The following is a 19,815-nucleotide window of genomic DNA, read 5'->3' on the forward strand; positions in this document are numbered from 1 at the left end:
CTCGGCGTGGAGGCGGTTTGGAAAAGAAACAGCTTGTGTCGTTTTCAGAACTATCCCGGCTGTCGCCCCCATCCATTTAGTAAAACGACGGGAACCTAATCTGTATGGGCAGACGGAGGTTTGAAATCCGTCATGTAACTCGCGTCAATAACAGGCCTCTGATTTGCGTACTCGGAGATGGCGCCCGATAGCGACCAAAAAAAAATGGTTCAAATGGCTCTGAGCACTATGGGGCTCAACTGCTGTGGTCATAAGTCCCCTAGAACTTAGAACTACTTAAATCTAACTAACCTAAGGACAGCACACAACACCCAGCCATCACGAGGCAGAGAAAATCCCTGACCCCGCCGGGAATCGAACCCGGGAACCCGGGCGTGGGAAGCGAGAACGCTACCGCACGACCACGAGATGCGATAGCGACCCATATGGGTTCCATAGGATTTACATCAGGCGAATTTGGTTGCCGAGACATCAACGTCAGCTCACCGTAATGCTCCTCAAACCACTGGAGCACGGTTCTGGCTTCGAGACACGGACAATTATACTGCTGAAAGGTGACATTGGCAAAGGGGAAGACATCAAGCTTGAAGGGACGCAGGTGGTTCATTGCTATCAGCGTGTCTTCGATTACTTCCACAGGTCCCATGCAAGCGCAGGAGAGCGTCTGCTACTGCATAAGACTGCTCTCACTAACCTGCGTCCTTGGCGCGCTTGCCGTTTCGAGCCGTAGTTCAACACGATGACGGAGTTTGTGGAGACGACTGTCGGCCTAGTGCAGTAAAAATGTGATTCACGTGAAGAGCCGACACGTTTCCATTGATCGATGGTGGAATGCCGATGGTCCGGTGCCCACTGCAATCGTAGTTGATGTCGTTGAGTCAGAATGGTAGGGCTGGTCTGCTGCGGAGCTCCATGTTCAACAATGGCACTGTGCTATTTTGGCGGCAGAGATGCCACAGATCATCGTCTATCCTACTTTAAAGAGCAGACAAACCTCCGAACCCCACGTTATGTGAAGAGTCGTGGACGTCCAATCATTTAGCGCCTAAAAGTAGTTTCACCGTCCTTTTACCTCTCTCAACAGGTGCTTGCGACAGTAGCACGTGAACATTCGCCCATCTTCGCCATTTTCGAGGCACTCATTCACAGGCTCTGCGTAATAATAATCTGCCCTTTGTCAAAGTCGCTTATCTCAATGGATTTCCCCATTTACAGCCGTTATCGTCGCTAGGGTGATCCCACGTCCGTGTCTGCGCCGCTTACACATTTTTGTTACCGTGACACGTGCCCGCAACGCCAAGTCGCTGTAGGCAGTGGTCACAATGTTTTGGGCTGTCAGTGTATATACACTACTGGCCATTAAAATTGCTACACCACGAAGATGACGTGCTACAGACGCGAAATTTAACCGACAGGAAGAAGATGTTGTGATATGCAAAATGATTAGCTTTTCAGAACATTCACACAAGATTGGCGCCGGTGGCGACACCTACAACGTGCTGACATGAGGAAAGTTTCCAACCGATTTCTCATACACAAACAGCAGTTGACCGGCGTTGCCTGGTGAAACGTTGTTGTGATGCCTCGTGGAAGGAGTAGAAATGCGTACCATCACGTTTCCGACTTTGATAAAGGTCGGATTGTAGCCTATCGCGATTGCGGTTTATCGTATCGCGACATTGCTACCCGCGTTGGTCGAGATCCAATGACTGTTAGCAGAATATGGAATCGGTGGGTACGTAACCCCCTGCTGGATCCCAACGGCCTCGTATCACTAGCATCTTATCCGCATGGCTGTAACGGATCGTGCAGCCACGTCTCGATCCCTGAGTCGACAGATGGGGACGATGCAAGACAACAACCATCTGCACGAACAGTTCGACGACGTTTGCAGCAGCATGACTATCAGCTTGGAGACCATGGCTGCGGTTACCCCTGACGCTGCATCACAGACAGGAGCACCTGTGATGGTGTACCCAACGACGAACCTGGGTGCACGAATGGCAAAACATCATTTTTTCGGATGAATCCAGGTTCTGATTACAGCATCATGATGGTCGCATCCGTGTTTGGCGACATCGCGGTGATCGCACATTGGAAGCGTGTATTCGTCTACGCCATACTGGCGTATCACCCGGCGTGATGGTATGGGGTGCCATTGGTTACACGTCTCGGTCACCTCTTGTTCGCATTGACGGCACTTTGAACAGTGGACATTACATTTCAGATGTGTTATCCTTCATTCGATCCCTGCGAAACCCTACATTTCAGCAGGTTAATGCACGACAGCATATTGCAGGTCCTGTACGGGCCTTTCTGGATACAGAAAATGTTCGACTGCTGCCCTGGACAGCACATTCTCCAGATCTCTCACCAAATGAAAACGTCTGGTCAATGGTGGCCGAGCAACTGGCTCGTCACAATACGCCAGTCACTACTCTTGATGAACTGTGGTATCGTGTTGAAGATGCATGGGCAGCTGTACCTGTATACACCATCCAAGCTCTGTTTGACTCAATGCCCAGGCGTATCAAGGCCGTTATTATGGCCAAAGGTGGTTGTTCTGGGTACTGATTTCTCAGGATCTATGCACCCAAATTGCGTGAAATGGTAATCACATGTCAGTTCTAGTATAATAGATTTGTCCAATGAATACCCGTTTATCTTCTGCATTTCTTCTTAGTGTAGCAATTTTAATGGCCAGTAGTGTAGTAAAAATTATTTCTACGCGAGGAGAAAGCTCAGTATTTTGTGTGGCTATCAGGAACCAAATCATCGGTTAGTGTGCAGCGAACATTTGTCTCTCATTATTGAAAGAAAGCACCTGATATCAAGTTAATAAGAACATGGATGGGAAGTTATTGCACCGGGGTCGGTTCAGAAACGGACAAGGAGATGTTTGTTGCATGTTACCAGGGGTTACCAAGTGTATTTCATGTGTTACATGTTTGTGTAAGGTTCAAAACTTAACGAATATAGGCTTATCTGTGTGGTAGAACGCATGTTTTATTTACTACATCCAATGAATAATTACATTGCTTTCTTTTTATCACGGTAAGCATATAGAGACATCGCGAATATTCTGTCTGAATACAGTCACAAATCTCGTTTGATGCTCTAATCTCTTATAATGATCCCTACGCGACAGGTGGTACTGGATCGAATGCCTTCTGTAAGAATAGAAACGCGGTGTCAGCCTGAACGCGTTTCGAAAATTTTATTTTAGCATTTGACTTATTGGCCGGATTCTTTCCTGAGTCTACAGTCGTCAAGGTAACTTGAAGGAGGGAAGTCATCCACACCATCTGTCTGTAAATTGAGCAAACTTCGTACTCTGCGGAAAGGCATTTTTGCTGTTGTGGTATCGTATTCTCTAAGACAGAATTTGCGGACGCTTTGAATAAACGAGAGTGGGAAAAAGCCTAAAAATCTCAGTTAGGCTTTCCAGTTAGCTATCCCAACACGGACGGTAAACCCCCGCGAGGATCCTATCCGGGCTCCTTCTCATCTTCGTGTCTCAAAAGTGTTTTCCGCTGTACGAGCAGATCAGCTCATGTTGTTCCTAAATACGTTTTTTTTTTATACAGGGTGATTTTTTTCCACCGTTTACACACTCTAGGGATTGATCGATGGAACGATACGGAACAAACAAGGTCTAATGAATTTAATGTCCGGAAATGCATGATTTCCATGCTAGAGACCATTTATGCAGTCACACATTGTTACAGAGACTGCTATCTAATACGCGCTGTACCATGCAGCCATAGTTACATTATGTGTAGAAAATGGTCTGTGTGTGCCTCAACGCGTGCGTATGCGCGTCGTAGCTGTCTAACACGTTCACATCGGCCAGCTGTATCCGAAAAATGTCAAAGGCAGCATAAATGTGCTGCTCCAGCGTCTCCACATCTGGGATGGGCTCTGTGTGCACAATACTTTTGAGATGGCCTCATAACCAGAAATCGCACAGGTTGACACATCCGGTGAATGAGCAGGCCATGCAACTGGACTCCCTTGTCCGATCGATCGACCAGTGAAGACACGACTGGGATGGTCGCGCGGGATTAGTCGAGCGGTCTGGGGCGCTGCATTCATGGACTGTGCGGCTTGTCCCGGCGGAGGTTCGAGTCCTCCCTCGGGCATGTGTGTGTGTGTGTGTGTGTTTGTCCTTAGGATAATTTAGGTTAAGTAGTGTGTAAGCTTAGGGACTGATGACCTTAGCTGTTAAGTCCCACAAGATTTACACACATCTGAAAAAAAAAAAAAAAACACGACTGAGATGTGTTCGGACGTTAACGGCGAAGTGGGCTGGAGCAGCCACGTAACCCTTCGATCAGCGGCACTTCTTTCAGCAGGGGAGGCAAAGTCAGCCGCAAGAAACGCCGACGGTTTCGGCCTGTTAGGCGACGTGGAAGGAAGACTCGTCTCAAAATACGGTCGCCAATTATCCCGGGCCACACATTCCGGCTGCACCGACGCTGATAATTAGCTGTGACCATCATGAGGGTTCTGCATACTATCCCACAGATGACTGTTATGAAAGTTGAAGATTTCACGCTGCATGAAGCTGGCCTGATCTGTGAATAGTATGGATGACGCAAATCCCGGAATCTTGGTTGGCTGGTGAAGAACCAGTGGCAAAACCTCGATGTGGAAAGTGTCGCTAGTAAGCCTTGCACATGCTGTAAGTGATAAGTGTAGTAACAATTGTCACGGAGAGGGTTCCACATGTTCGTCTGGCCTACCCTGTACTGGGGGGTCGAACTGCCTGGTACTGACACGGCGGTCGCATTCCACAGTATTAATTGCACTTTTCCTCCAAGTCTTGAGTTCGAAGATCCTGAGTATGTCCTCCATGATTTCCTGCTTCCTGAAACGACCCTGTCCCAGACAAACGGCGAAACACTATAGCTGACGTTGAATACTCTGTTGTTGTCGTCGACGGGTATAGGTCTCCTGATACAACCTTGCTGCCTGCCGCCCATTTCCATTTGCCTTTCCGTAAGTGAACACCATGTCGGCAGGATCACGATTCGAAAACGGAACCATTGTACAGAACGCGGTATCACGTCCAGTACAATGTCAGTCAGCAAGAGAAATAAATCGGACACATCATTATCAATTACTATGGCAGAATGGGGAACTAGGGTATGACGTATGAGGAACAGTACCACTCTCTAAGAGGAAAACATGCATATTGTAACTTAGCTGCTTGGTACAGGACGTATTAGGCCGCAGTCTCTGGAACAAAGTATGATTGAATAAATGGTCTCTAGCATGGAAACCAAGCATTTCCATACATAAGTTAATCGACTTTCTTTGTTCCGTATCCTCTCATCGATCAATCCCTAGAGTTCGTACACCGTGGAAAAAATCGCCATGTATATCTGAACTTTTTAACAATTTATATTTGGCATGGCCATTCCATTTTTAGAAAGTAATGAGCGCACGAAAGAAGCAGTCGTAACCGCTACTTATATATCTGACAGTACTTTACGTAAATTACAAGGAAGAAAAATTTAGAACCAAGCCGCTATTCAAGCGTCATGCCGGAAGCAAATGAGGTCACATTTTATCTCTGCACACAATCGCAACGCTTCACAGCCATGTCAGATCAACGCAGTGCAGTCATCCATCGGTTGTTCATACACTGTATTGGAATATCAACAGTGTTGAAAGAAGAGCTGAATACGGATTTCTCATGAAGTAAACAGGCGACGCATTGTACTACGAAAACCATTTCGGAGATGGGTGAGAGTTGCTGTTCTGGTCGTGCATTGAAGTCACCAAGTTTCGTAAAAGACATCACGCCACACGTGAATTTTTATGTATAGACATGTTCTTGGTCTGTAGCGAGACTTACTAAGAAACATAATCACTCGTCCTACACAGATTTCGATCCATCCATTCGGCACATACTACAAGCGCCGCGATGGTTTCTTTCGGAAGAAGCTGGTCTACCACTATTCCACCTTTATCTATAATAAAGTACCCTACGTGGAGCACTCGTCGACAAATCATTTAAACTGTTTTAATGAAAAATAAAAATAATGACAGATGCATAAATACTTGTCAGTCTCTTGAAACAGACAGCCAGAAAAGAAGATTAAAAATCTCTAACGAGAGAACTTAAGTTTTTACTTACATAAAAAAATGCACCTCCCTTTTCAGTAGCACACAGGGATCAAATAGAAAAAGTTAATAACTTCAGATATCTTGGAGAGATTCAAGAAAATGGGCTTTGAAAATCTGCCATAGAGGAAAAGATACGTAACATGCAAAGAGGATGTGGAACAACTAATAAAGTTTACATGAACAAGTACACGGAACCAGAATCTTTGGTTGCGGCAAAAATTTTGATATTCATTTATGCTATAATTTCCCGTTACCTCTAAAAATTCTCAAACATTCGCTCCCATTTATGAGGCCATTTTAGCTGCGGAATCTCGGAAGCGTGTAATTTGAATTACACGCAGCACAGATACTTTCTACATACGCATTCCATCTCACAGTATAACACTCTACTATGAGAAATTTAACGTCTAGGTTAGGTTGTTAATTATCCGCAAATTATGGAATTAATTAAGAACGGAGAGAGTAGAGACTGAAGAACTGTTTTACGATGTTTTCAATCAAACAATATGAATGTGTGCTTTACTTTCCATGGCGAAGCAGTTAACGGACGGTATTGGTTGTTGTCCGGAACTATGCTGGATGAGAATTATGGGGACAGTGAAAAATCTCGAAAATGGAGACACGATCAACATCTAAACAACACATACTCCATTTAAGAGCTGAGTATGTCGTCGTCGTACAGTCCCGCTATTACAGTGATGATGGCTTCGTAAAGCTCACTAATGTCAAGGCAACTATTCTCTTTATAGTCTTACGAGAGATTTATAAAATGCAAATACAAATCATTCGCAACAACTCCCACTTCATTTGGGAAGTGTAACTTGAGAGCTAAATCTATAGCATTTGCTTAATTAACTAGCAAAGAAGATTAACAGTTCTTGTTCTTGTCTCGATAGTTCTGCATTTTCTGTAGGGTTATAGAACTGAGTCATAATTCCTCTGTTCGATCATTTAATTAGATAAAGTTCATAACAGCTATCTAGAGATCAGCGTAAAAGAGCATTATGAACGTTTTCAGGCGGAACGTAGAGCTACAAGCATTAAAAGCCGATTATATACAGGGGAAAAAGAGGCAAAGAACGTATTGTCGTGCTTCAAAGAGAATAGATAATACTGAATCCTATGATATCATCGGTGAAGACACCAAAGAAGAACTAGAGTAGCGTGCAGAACAAGACTTTGGAAACACGAGAACTGGTAGTAACCGTTTGGATTCTGGAATTTCCTACTTCGTACGATAGTGAAGAGACTAGCTTTCCGACCACGTGCAAATATGAGAACACCATCACGAGTAGCAGTTGGTAGGAGCTTTCGTAAATTTCGTCGCGGTGCTGACGTGTGACCTACATGAACAGTGAAAACTTACAAGCAGTGTGCCCACGCCACACAAGTGTGCAGTCGTCTGGCTGCGTTACGCTGAAAGGTTTAGCGCTGTGGTCGGCATGTTTATAAACCAATTAGCGTTTCGCAATGGCTTCGTAGGTCAGTGCCTAACACACTGGGGCAGCAAATCTGGTTATTTTACTTGGTTTCTAGGGACTGTTCAGGGTGTTTTCGTCTTTAGAAAAGGATCTTCGAGTGTAAGAATCTGTTCCAGAAACGCACATCCGTTTGATATCCGTTGGAGGTAGTTGTAGGCGTGAGTAGACAGGAGAGCGCATAACGCCTATCCAAGAGGATATATCTCGGAAAGTCACCGATTTCGAAAGTCAAAGCGTAAGCGACTAGTAGGCAGAAATTACACACGCTGCGAAGAAAGCAAGAGACTTATGTACATCACTAAATATAAATTGCTTAGAGATAAAAACATAAAATATGATGCTCCACATGAATTGGAAGATAATACTAATTTTCCCCACTGTTTTGCCAACTTAACTGTGGTGTGCGCACTGTAAGACCTTCGGTACACACACCACCAGATCATTTAACTTGTCGCTCTAGCGAAGTAGGCGATTGTCAGCAATATGCCTCGTGGTCTTATCGTGGCGTGTTTATCTTCTGCCGTTAGGTCAGACGATAGAAATGCCACTTGCATGCTTAGAGTAGCAGATTGACGGTGACCATCTTTAAACAGAACTTGATTAATTTTCACACACGTTTATTAAAATAATAGTCATAAACCTTACTTAACTTGATTCTGGATGCTATTTACAATTGACAATCTGAAGTTCCTTTGGTCTTGGTACGTTAATCTTATTCTCACATATCTCTGATACTTGACAAAGTGTCTATTCATTTATCTTCATGGCTATGTACAGGAATATGATAATCTTACTAGGCGCAGACTGGAACTTGACTATAGACTGGTACAGACTAATGTAGACTGGTACAGACAGGTGCAGATAAATGCAGACTCGTACAGACTAATGCAGACTGACTAATCGGAGGTCTGTACACTCGTTACAATACCTCGCGCGTTCAGGTATCACTGCGCGAGTGTGATCCGCGAGGAGAAAAGGTTCTACTTTAGCAGCAATCTCATTGGTTGCATTACATATTAATACGTGGATCGGCGGAAGCAGAATTTGGTCCATCTCTAAGGCAGCGCCAGCTCATAGCGCGGAGACGGACGAGCGCTGCGCCTGCGCTGTTGTGCTTAGCGGGCGCGCTCTAGTGGAAAGTTGTGTACGCGCTGACTACACGGCACTATGTACACAACAATAACGTTTAATTGTGCGGGTTGACCCAGATGGCTATCCTATCCGCATACACAGAGCTCTCTTAGTTTCACAAATTCGAAACAAAGCGAAATGTATGCAAACGTCACGTATTTACCGTCAGATGTGCTATCACTGCAACTGTTGAATAATAATTATGATTTGTAGCTGATCAGGTCCTTTTCAAAAAGTAATGACAATGTCTATGATCAAATGAATGTACAATTTAAGTTTTCTTTAAATGTTTTCGTGCGCTTTAGTTGTAGAATTTACGTCCACAAAGTCGCAGCTTACAGTCATCACAGTATTATGCCATTTACTCTAATGAGAGGAACTACATTCAGTTTTCCTGTCATTACACATGATACTACCGTAGAATGGTGACGCTGGAGCCAAATTTACAGATTCGTGGTAGTGAGAAACTCAAACATAGTGTGGTCTAATATACTAACTACAAGTGACATTCACTACCAAGATGTAGCCGTACAGAAGTATCCAAGACATCGGTACAAAGTGCCTTAGACAACGAGTCGTCAGAGGTTGAACAGATAACACCCACAGTATCTGCTGACTCGAGGAAATCTTCTGGTTTGTGTTTCGCGTAGCTCCAGGAAAGGCCTTTGGAAACAGGCACTTGGTAGTGGTGTGTGACACTTGGGGAGTGGGCCGTTTGTCGTTTGAAATTTAAAACATCCAATCGATGTCAGGTTTATTAGGAACGGAAGATCGCCAGGGGCGCGTCATGAAAATTTTGCTTCATTTCTGACTGTACAACTGCTCAGTACACACTGACAAAGGTATTGCAACAGTATCATTAAAAATTCTGGTTCGTCAATTCTATGTGTTGGTTCAGCAAACGATTTTTTTCCAGCGCATGCAGCATAGTCAGTTTTTCCGAATCTGTTTCATTTGCCTACGTTTTCTGCAGCACTGTAGGAATGATAAACGATTATACCTGCCCGATATGTTATGATCATTGAGGTTAGGAAGCTTCCACAAGCTGGGTCCTTACTTTCAAACGGTGTACGTTCACTAAACGTTACAAAATTTCAACCTATTCATATGTGAGTATAACACTGTAACATCTGTCCTTGCTTCTACCCGTGGACAACCAGAATTAGTGTATTTATTGTTTCTTCTGGCAGGAAGCTTGAACGACAGCGTTCTACAGTTCCATCTGAATGCGAACTTCCGGCTCATGTCCAACACTACGAACTGCATAATGGCAGGAAGCTTGAACGACAGCGTTCTACAGTTCCATCTGAATGCGAACTTCCGGCTCATGTCCAACACTACGAACTGCATAACATACTGAGAGGGATAAAACTGAACAGTGAAGTAGATGCAATATTCCTTAACTTCTAGAAAGCATTTGATTCAGTAAAAAAATCAACTGTCGTAAATGGAAGACCAATCACAAGGCATATCAAATGAAATTTGAGACTATTTGAGATGTTCATGAAAGGGAGGACACAGTATGTTGCTTATTCATCGGCAGGTATGATGAAAGGCAGTGTGCTTTAAAAGCGGATAAACGTAAGTTAATGCAGAGGAGTAGGGAAAAGAGTGCCGTAATGTTCGAATACAGCATTAGTAGTGTGTTGCCTGAATCGAATAAATATCTGGGCCCAGCGTTGCAGAGCGATATGAAACGGAAGGAGCATGTAAGGACGAAAGTAGGGAAGGGGAATGATCGACCTCCGTTTATTGGGGGAATTTTAGTGGATTGTGGGTCACCTGTAAAGGGGACCTCTTATAGAACACTAGTACACTCCATTCTTGAAGACGCTCGTGTGTCTGGCTTTCCCACCAGGTTGGATTAAAGGAAGACTTCAAAGCAATACAGAGGCGGATTGCTAGATTTGGACTGGTAGGTTTGATCAGCACGCGAGTGTTACGAGATGCTTTGTGAATTCAAATGGAAATCGCTGGAGAGAAGACGATGCTTATTTCGGGAACTTGAGAAAATTTAGAGAATCGGCATTTGAAGCTGACTGCAGGACGATTCTACTGCCACCAATGTACATTTCGCGTAAGGACCACGAAGATAAGACGAAATTATGGATTGTACGGAGGCACACAGACAATTGTTTACCCTTCGCTTGACTTGCGAGTGGACCAGAAAAGAGAATGACTGTTAATGGTACATGGCATTTTCCGCTGTGCACCACATAGTGACTTGATGTGTGTGTTTGTAGATGTAGACGTTGTTGTATAATCAGGTATCCCCAGCGATGTGTACTGAGGCCTTTGCTGTTCATATTGTATTTCAACGATCTGGCAGTCAAAGATATTAGTAGCTTAAGACTTTTGTAAAAAATTGGAAGTGTGTTCTAAGTTCCTATGGGACCAAACTGCTGAGGTCATCGGCCCCTCGGCTTGCCACCTGTGACCGCACTTTTATAGCTGATCCTGTTCCTGTTATTTATAATGAAGTTCTATAAGTTCTATGTGAAAAAGATACACAAATATTCAAACAAATGTAGATGAAATTTCAAACTGGTGCAAAAATTGACGAACTGCTTAAGATGATCAGAAAGGTAAAATCGTGTGCTGAGGCTAAACAGAGAAAAATAGTATGCTATCGTTAAAGGTAAAATCGTGTGCTGAGGCTAAACACAGAAAAATAGTATGCTATCGTTATAGTATCAGTGAGTTACAACTGGAATTAGTCAGACCACACAAATACCTGGGTGTGACGATTTATATGTGTTTGAAACGTAATGGTCGCCTCGTCATAGTGCAGATAAAGCAGGTGGCAGTCTTGGATTCATTCTGCATCTACATATACATGGATACTCTGCAAATCACATTTAAGTGCCTGGCAGAGGGTTAATCGAACTAACTTCACAATTCTCTATTATTCCAATCTCTTATAGCGCGCGGACAGAACGAAAACCTATATCTTTTCGTGCGAGCTCTGATTTCCCTTATTTTATCGTGGTGATCGTTTCTCCCTATGTAGGTAGGTGTCAACAAAATGTTTTCACATTCGGAGAAAGTTGGTGATTGGAATTTCGTGAATAGATTCCGTCGCAACGAAAAACGCCTTTCTTGTAATTATGTCCAGCACAAATCCTGTATCATTTCTGTGACACTCTCTCCCATATTTCGCGATAATGCAAAACGTGCTGCCCTTCTTTGAACTTTTTCGATGTAGGCCGTCAGCGCTATTTGGTAAGGATCCCAAAGTAGTAAATTATTTTTGCTATTTTGGGAGCAAAATAACTGATGGTGGTCGAAGTAGAGAGGATATGAAATGAAGACTGGCAATGGCAAGGAAAGCGTTTCTGAAGAAGAGAAATTCGTTAATATCGAGTATAGATTTAAGCGTCAGGAAGTCGTTTCCTTAAGTATTTGTATGGAGTGTAGCTATGTATGGAAGTGAAACATGGACGGCAAATAGTTTAGTCAAGAAGAGAATAGAAGCTTTCGAAATGTGGTGCTACAGAAGAATGCTGAAGATTAGATGGGTAGGTCACATAACTAATGAGGAGGTACTTAATAGAATTGGGGAGAAGAGGAGTTTGTGGCACAACTTGACTAGAAGAAGGGATCGGTTGGTAAGACATGTTCTGAGTCATGGAGTGATCACCAATTTAGTTTTGGAGGGCAGCGTGGAGGGTAAAAATCGTGGAGGGAGACCAGAGATGAATACACTAAGTAGATTCAGATGGATGTAGGTTGCAGTATGTACTGGGAGATGAAGCAGCTTGCACAGGATAGAGTAGCATGGAGAGCTGCACCAAACTAGTCTCAGGACTGAAGACCACATCAACAACAACATGTCCTGCTTGCACTGAGGTTGATGGCCATCAGTTTCAGCACATTTTGTAAGACACAGTACAAATGGTAGGTTCATTGTGTCACTGATGGTATTTGCAGTTAATTGTAATTAATGTAAATAAAAAAGTGCACAGTAATATGATATTATTCCTATTATTTCCTTAAGCTGGCTTCTCCAACCCCAGATTCCGTACCTTGAACTGTTCAGTGGAGCGTTTTGTAAGTCCTTCTACATTTTTGCACGCTTTTTTAAAAGGTACATTGCCGACAGTAGTATCGTTGTACAGTCAGTACCAAATGCTGTTTCTCTAAATTTAGTCGATAGTGCTTCGCGAAAGGATATTCGTCTTTCCTGCAGGGATTCCCATTTGAGGTCGCAAAGCATCTCCGTAATACTTGCTTGTTGATTGAACGCCGGCCGCGGTGGCCGTGCGGTTCTAGGGGCTCCAGTCCGGAGCCGCGCTGCTGCTACGGTCGCAGGTTCGAATCCTGCCTCGGGCATGGGTGTGTGTGATGTCCTTAGGTTAGTTAGGTTTAAGTAGTTCTAAGTTCTAGGGGACTGATGACCACAGCAGTTGAGTCCCATAGTGCTCAGAGCCATTTGAACCATTTTTTTTGTTGATTGAACCCACCGGTAACAAATCCAGCAGCCCACCGCTAAACTGCTCCGAACTCTTCCTTTAATCCGACCTGGTGGGTATCACAAACACTCGAGCTGTGCTCAAGACCGGTTTCTATGCGCGATCTCCTTTACCGATGAACGTCACTTTCCCAACATTCTCCCAATAAAAAGAAGTCGAACATTCGCTTTCCGTACTACCGCCGATGATGCTCGTTTCATTTCATATCGGTCTGCAACGTTACGCCTTGACTGACGTGGCTGTGTCAAGCAGCACACTCCTAATGCTATGTTCGAGCATTACGAGATTGTTTTTACTGTTTATTTGCATTAACCTTCATTTTTCTGTATTCAGGGCGAACTGCCATGCACCGCTCCAGGCAGAAATATTGTCTAAGTCATCTTGTATCATGCTACAGGCACTGAACAACGACACCTTCCCGCATGCCACAGTAACATCAGCAAACAGCCGCAGATTACTGCTCACCCTGTCTGTCAGATCATTCATGTGTATAGAGACAAAAAGAGGTACAGTCACACTTCCATGGAGGACTGCTGACAGTACCTTCGTCTCTGATGAGCACTCGCTATTGAGGACAGCGTGCTGAGTTCTGTTACTTGAGACACACACACCTGGAAAACTAATCAGTATGTTCGTACTTTCGTTAACAGTCTGCAATGGCGCTCTGTTCAAAGGCTATCCGGAGATCTTCATCCGAGGCTGGCACCTTATCTTGCGAAAAAACGGCAAGCTGAGTTTCAAATGAGCCGATGCTTTGTAAATCCATGCTGATTTTCGAACTGATAACTTAAAAAGTTTGAAGAACCTGTACTGTTTGGAGAATCGAGGAATGTACTACAACCCCCTACGTATCGCTCCCTTAGGACATCGCACAGAGTGTAAATTAAACAATTAATCCTCCAGAGCTCAGTATGCGAATGGATCAGTAGGACGCGTAAATACGTGCTACAATGGGAAGTACTTCCTGCCATGCACTTCGTAGTAGTTTGCAGTGCAGACTGAAGTATAAATATGTCGTATCATTCCGTCAATGAACTGCCGAATGTTTTCTTCTCAATCCAATCGGACACTTTCAGAATTCGGACAATATTCAGCGCTGCTGTTCCACACTCGTACAGAATTTTCTACTCCCTGCTAAGCAACGACGTGGTGTGTTTATCAATTACCGAAATTTGTCAATAATGTTCTTCAGTTGTGTCACTGCGTCGGGTCTTCGAAGGTTTTAACGCGTTTCTCTTATACTTTCATGTCTGATTATTTTATTAATTTGTCGCTCACTGTAGTAGACAGACATCTCTAACATCAAGTCTCACAAGTCGGTTTCCTAACATCGATGAGAAAAGGATCGGTAGTAAGCAGAAATGTTTCCCTATTCATAAATTACAAGATAATTCGCAATGGTTCTTGTAACGAGAGACCGTATACAAATCATTATCGGTAAATTTGCCACATCTGCAACGACTCACCTAATGAAATTGTATTACAGACGAAAAATTATGTATACCGCAGTTTCGGAGCAGTTCTACAGCCGAATCTACAGAAAAGAGAAGACAAGCCATGTCACTGAAGCATGTAAATTATAATTGTTTCCTTGTACGCCAGTAGTGAAGTGGGAAATAGCAATTGTCAAATGCAGAACTTATTTGGCACTTTTCCAGGCTGGGCTGAGTGCTTCCGCCGTGAGATGTAACGTTGCCATCTCAACCGCTCTACAAATATCTCTTGTTCTGTCCGTCAGCTCAAAAATTAGAGAGTATAATGATGAAATTCATAATGAAACTTCACTCTGCAACGGAGAGTGCGTTGTTTTAGAAATTCCTGGCAGATCAAAACTGTTTGTCGGCCACGACTCGAATAGGGAACTTTGCAAGCCGAGCGGTCTAAGGGGGTCATGGACTGTGCGGATGGTCCCGGCGGAGGTTCGAGTCCTCCCTCGGGCATGGGTGTGTGTGTGTGTCTGTCCTTAGAATAATTTAAATCAAGTAGTGTGTAAGGATAGGGACTGATGACCTTAGCAGTTAAGTCCCATAAGCTTTCACACACGTTTTTAGAGAACCTTGCAAATAGTACGCTTACATACTGAGATATCCAGCCAACACTCAAGAATTGTCCTAAAATTCGTATCTATGGTCATAGGCTGACAGAAGGAGAAACAAACACACAGCTCTGTCCGTACAGCAAGCAGTATTTCGTCAGCGTATTCAGTGAAACGCTAAGCATTACAAGCTTACTTTCCTAGACACTTATGAGTGACACCGATGTGTCACACAGCTACTACTATGAAGGCTCAGTGGGGGATGTAATCACTTCCGCAGCAATCTGGTTTCTCAGATAATGCAGGAGTGCAACTACTGCAGTCGTCAGCACAGCGCGGCAGCGTTCCTTTCGCCCGTGCCACTTACCTGGCTACTGGCGCCAGTGGCTGCACTGCTGCCAGCTGAGAGGGAAGATGCTCCCGCGGCGGCGGCCTCGCAGCGACTGTGAGGGAAACCCTACGGCTCCTTCCTGTTATATGTTAAGCTTTTAACTACATTTAGTTGGCTGCCCTGTTACATTCTCGCCTGCCCCGCGCCACCTATTCTCCCCCCCCCCCTTCCCCACTCCCTCCATTCCCCCACAACGCGGGTGCCCCTCACTGCGGCATGCGGCCGCCATTTTCGGCTAACAAGACTACCACCTCGCTGCTCTTAATACGCGAAAATTGACCGACTGAAACATAAAAAGTTCGCATATGTGAAGCCATCGCGGGGGCAGGTCCCATTGTTTCGGGTGTTAACACGCGTTCGTGTTCTTCCGCCGTGTCACCCAGTGGAACTGTCATGTTGGAAGACAGTGCTTTGCTTTGAGTAGCGCAACAACTACAGCAGTATTTAAATTAGTTGACATTTCAAAACTAGAGCACTGGGCTGCTCCCGCCAGCAATACCGCCATTGTCGGCTTCCGTTGCGTTGTCTCTTCCTATGCACAAATCACTGTGCCAGACACTTTTCTGAAGCGAAAATTTCGCTTATTTCAACAAAAAATTAAAGTTAGGAACAGATTTTTAGAGGAGGCATAGAGATACGTACGATATGAAAGCACGTAATTTTTCGTGATTTCTGGAACGGATAGAAACATTTTATGTAAACAGTACTGCACAGACAAGGATTGTAAGAAACCCAGCTCGCTCTGTTCGTCCACGAGTCCCAGTAGGCTATACATACAAGTGTTTACGTAGATACCGTGTCCCTTGACTCCCATAAGCCATTCTATACAGTTCTGCATTGCCACAATGAACAAAATACGAGCATACGGAATATCAAACCAATTCCCGGACTAGATCGAAGCGTTTTAACAAACAGAACACAGCACGTCATTCAAAATGGAAAGAAGGCTTTAGACGTAAAAGTGATTTTGGGTATGCCCCGGTGGGAGGGGGGTGTTATAGATGCATTACTTTTCGCAATATTTGTAAATGACACTGTAGATAACATCTGAAGTTCCATTAGGCTATCCGCGGATGATGTTGTTGTACATACAGAAGTCGAAACTCTAGAAAATTGCAGCTTGGTGCAGGTAGTGGCAATTGACACTCAACATAAAGAAATGTAACATGTTGCGTGAACATAGAAAGAAAGACCCATTATTATATGATTAACTGGTTGCAGAACGATCACTGGAAGCAGATCCGCCAATAAAATATTCAGGAATATGCGAACTGAACGATTTAAAGTTTGATAACCACATAAACCTAATCGTAGAAAAGGAAGATTCCAGACTGAGATTCGTTGGTAGAATCCACAAGAAATGTAGTCCACCAACAATGCAAGTAGCTTGTAAGACCCCCATTCGACCAGTACTTCAATCCTGCTCGTCGGTCTGAAGGGCACACCAGGTAAGACTGAAATAGGAGATAAGTTCCAAAGAAGAGCAGCACTCTTCGTTAGAGGTTCATTTAGTATGCACGAAAGCGCCACAGACATGATAAACCAACTCCAACGGCAGACGGAGTAAGAGAGACACTGTACCTCATGGCGTAGTTTATTGTTAAGCTGCAGAAAGCGTATATTCCGAGGAGAGTGGACCTATATATTACTTACTCCTACTTATATTTCGCGAAGAGTCGATGAAGACAAAATTAGAGACGTTAGAGGTCGCGCGATGGCTTACCTGCAGTTGTTCTTGTCGATAACCATTCGTGCCTGGAACATAAAAGGGGGAAGTGATAGTGGTACACAAAGTACCCTCCACGACACACCACAAGATCACTTGTAGTGTTTAGATGAATATGTGCTATAAGTTCATAGGCTTCCACGGCCAGTCTCAGTTTGAGTAAAACCATTTTGGGTGTTAGGCTTCGTCATATAGAGAAACAAAAACTACTAAAAAAGCGGCGTTTCTACTGTCTTTTCGGCCGTCATCTTCAGGGGGACTAGCTGTTGGTTTCTGGTGATCATTTTCTCCTATATACTGCATATACTATGACAGTTTATAGTGGAAGACTGTCACTAGAATTCAGCAATTACTCGTCTTGAAGAGAACCACTGCAAAGGCGGTCGAAACGTCGCATTTAAGTTGTTTTAGTGTTTCATAATGACATGGCCTAATATTCAAAATAACTGTACTGAAATCAGTGCTGTACAGCTCCAGTGTATTTAAAGAACAGCACCACGAAACTGCCAAAAGTTGCTGTAATGAGTATTTATCTTCAAGTCTTCCTGCAGGGTGACAATTATTGAATTATATGAAAAAAAATTAAATTAGTTGCAAACTACGGCCTGCACACACTTTATTCAACATGAAAACGTCAATAGAGACATTTGGATTCAGGTTATGACATCAATGGCGATGATGTGGCGCAAACGAATAGCGAAATTCTGCATGACCCTCTGAAGTGTCGGAACATCGATGCTGTCGATGACCTCCTGAATGGCTGTTTTCAGCTCAGCAATGGTTTTAGGGTTATTGCTGTACACCTTGTCTTTAACATAGCCCCACGAGAAGGAGTCGTATGTTTAAGATCTGGAGAATATGGCGACCAATCGAGGCCCATGTCAGTGGCCTCTGGGCACCCCAAAGCCAGAATGCTAAGTGCTCCTCCAGTGCATCAAACACTCTCCTGATTCGATGGGGTGGAGCTCCGTTTTGCATGAACCACATCTTGCCGAAATCAGGGTCACTTTAGATAACAGTGATGAAATCATCTTTCAAGACCTTCACGTATCGTTCGGTAGTCACCGTGCCATCAAAGAATATCGCATCGATTACTCCGTGTTTGGACACTGCGCACCACACAGTCACTCTTTGAGGGTGAAGAGACTTCTCGATAGCGGAATGTGGACTCTCAGTCCTCCAAATGGGCCAATTTCGCTTGCTGACAAACCCATCCAAATGAAAGTGGGCTTCGTCGCTAAGCCAAACCATACTAATTCCCATAACAGACCGCGGCCACCCGTTCAGTTTGAATGTCCCAACACAAACCGGTCAGAAGTTAGGACAAATTTATTTCTTGTAGTTCAATGATTGTCACCCTGCACGTGAGCTGAGCGCCATTTGGCGGTTTCGTGGATCCTTTCATAAGTAGAGGATACAGACTTTAAACTTCATACTTGTTACCAGTTAAATATTGGCAAAATGGTAAAACACACCGTTTTTGGGAGCCAATACGCAAGAAGCGCAATGCGATATGAAACTATGGAACATCCACTGGCGTGCATAATATTTCGCTAATCAATGGAAAAAGACGTAAATAATGGAGTTCAGTAGTATTTTAAATATGAGGCAATAAGACTGAAATTGCTCCCGAACGAGAAATTTCTTTCCCGTCCAAGAACAGCCTAAGTTAATTTAAGATTTTGTACGTGATTTTCGTGAGAGATAATCTAAAGAGATTTTCTGTCACCGCGCAGAGCAGAGCACGGTGGTAGGTGCGTGCAGACCACAGTCAGATGACAACTAACTTAAATCAGGCACCATATGACCAAAATCTCTCTACCCTTCAATACTCAAACTAGTTCCTACAAATTTTCCTAAATTCGAATGATACATAGAATACACAATTTCTTTACAGCTTAAGATTTTATTACAGTAGACTGTGCTTATACATTTTGAAAGTTTTATATTCTAGGAGATTACTGTGCAGCCAGCAACTGTGAAAGGAGGCTACACTCAGTTTGTATAGAGCTTACCGTGTCCATTATAGTCTATATGCTTTTGTGGTGTCACTCATATCTCTTTTTCTTGATAGAATTCTACATCACCTCCCTTCTCATGCTAATCTTTTCGTCTGCAGACAGCTACTACATCTAACAGTCTTCATGATCAGAATCACATATTCAAATATTTGTCTGTTAGTACAAGAACGGTTAATGACGCTGGAGTTTTTTGATGATGTCCCATATGTGCGCAGTTGGAGGCAGGTCTGGTGATCGAGCACGCAGCGGCAACAAGTCGACACTCTGTAGAGCATGCTGGGTTACGATAGCGGTATGTAGGAGAGCATTATGCTGCTGGGAAACACGCTTCATGAATGGCAGCACAACGGATGGAATCACCAGACTCATACACTACTGGCCATTAAAATTGCTACACGACGAATATGACGTGCTACAGACGCG

The sequence above is a fragment of the Schistocerca americana genome, chromosome 3 (genome assembly GCF_021461395.2).
Source record: "Schistocerca americana isolate TAMUIC-IGC-003095 chromosome 3, iqSchAmer2.1, whole genome shotgun sequence".
Lineage (NCBI taxonomy): Eukaryota > Metazoa > Arthropoda > Insecta > Orthoptera > Acrididae > Schistocerca > Schistocerca americana.